The sequence below is a fragment of the Cebus imitator genome, unplaced genomic scaffold, assembly GCF_001604975.1.
Source record: "Cebus imitator isolate Cc_AM_T3 unplaced genomic scaffold, Cebus_imitator-1.0 Scaffold2276, whole genome shotgun sequence".
Lineage (NCBI taxonomy): Eukaryota > Metazoa > Chordata > Mammalia > Primates > Cebidae > Cebus > Cebus imitator.
The window spans coordinates 2,967-4,572 of record NW_016109591.1 but is presented as its reverse complement, the minus strand read 5'-3'; the positions used below and the strand labels follow the sequence as shown (position 1 = coordinate 4,572).

The window sequence follows — 1,606 nt, the reverse complement described above, 5'->3', positions numbered from 1 at the left end:
AGTTCTCGTATTGTGTTCTTCAGTTCCATTAATTCACTTATATTCCTCCCTAGATTGTCTATTCTCGTTAGCATTTCGTCAAACCTTTTTCAAGGTTCTTAGTTTCTTTACATTGGGCTAGAACGTGTTCTTTTAACTCACAGAAGTTCCTTATTATCCACCTTCTGAAGCCTAATTCTGTTAATGGAACACACTCGTTCTCCATCAGGCCTTGTTCCCTTGTTGATGAGGAACTGTGATCCCCTGTGGAGGGAGAGGCATTCTGATTTTGGGTATTCTCAGCCTTCTTACGCTGGTTTCTTCCCATCATTGTAAATTTATCCACCTGTCGTCTTTGTAATTACCGACTTTCAAGTTAGGTCTTTGAGTGGACGTCCAACTTGTTGATCCCAGCGCCAGAATCTGAGCGACCCACTGCGCCGGCCAAAACAGCGGCGTTAAGGTTCGTGGTGCGTTTCTGCCCGGGAATCTCCTGTCTGGCTTCCTTCTTGAGTCCCTTTTTCAATCAGCTGAATAGGCGACTCTGCCTTCCTGGAGCTCCAAACGTCGACCAAAAGGGGACCCAGTCCCGTTTACTCTGCACCGAGAACCGCCGCGCCGGGGAGTCGGCAAAACCGCCACGCTGGCCATGCTGGCGACCCGTGGGGCTCCTCCGCTGGGAATCTCCTGGTTCGTGAGCAACAAAAATTCGTCTGAAAGTGTGGCGTCCTCTCGTTCTCTGCCCTTTCACTGGGAGCTACAATCCCGAGCTGCTGGTAGTCAGCCATCTTGGCTCGCTCTCTCTTTTTTTTTTTTGAGATGAAGTTTGGCTCTTGTTGCCCAGGCTGAAGTGCAATGACGCAATCTCGGCTCACCATAACCTCTGCCTCCTGGGTTCAAGTGATTCTCCTGCCTCAGCCTCCCGAGTAGCTGGGACTACAGACAAGCGCTACCATTCCTGGCTATAATTTTTCTATTTCTGTATAACAAATTACCACAAACTTAGATGCTCAAAACAATAGCCATTTATCATCTTGCCATTCTGTAGGCCAGAAGTCTGGCTGGGTACTTGCCTGGGCAGTGCACATGCTGAAATTGGAACAAGAGTGAAGAAATTAGCATGGCCCTTGGCCAAGGATGACGTGCACATTTGTAAGGCATTCTAGATTTTTACAACAATATACACATACTTAATGCTGCATTGTACACTAAAAATTTGGTGAAGAGGCTGGGCATGGTGGTTCACGCCTATAATCCCAGCACTTTTTGGGAGGCCAAGGCGGGTGGATCACCTGAGGTCAGAATTCTGGTTCAAGACCAGCCTGGCTAACATGGTGACACCCCATCTCTACTAAAAATAGAAAATTAGCTGGGCGTGGTGGCATACACCTATAACCCCAGCTACATGGAAGGCTGAGGCAGGAGAATTGCCTGAACCCAGGAGGCAGAGGTTGTAGTGAGCCAAGATAACACCACTGCACTCTAGCCTGGGAAACAGACAGAGACCCCGGCTAAAAACTTAGCTGGGTGTAGTGGCATGTGCCTGTAGTCCCAGCTACTCAGGAGGCTGAGATGGAATCATGCCACTGTACTCCAGCCTGTTGACAGAGCGAGACTCCATCTCAAA

The 1,606-nt window shown here is 48.8% G+C and overlaps 1 non-coding gene across 1 annotated transcript; it reads left to right on the top strand.

Annotated features, from left to right (window-relative positions):
• Positions 1-1,044: 1,044 nt before the first annotated feature.
• LOC119469994 lies at positions 1,045-1,151 on the top strand. The gene has a single exon (XR_005198866.1). It is a non-coding gene; the product is annotated as a U6 spliceosomal RNA (small nuclear RNA).
• The last annotated feature ends 455 nt before the right edge of the window (positions 1,152-1,606 follow it).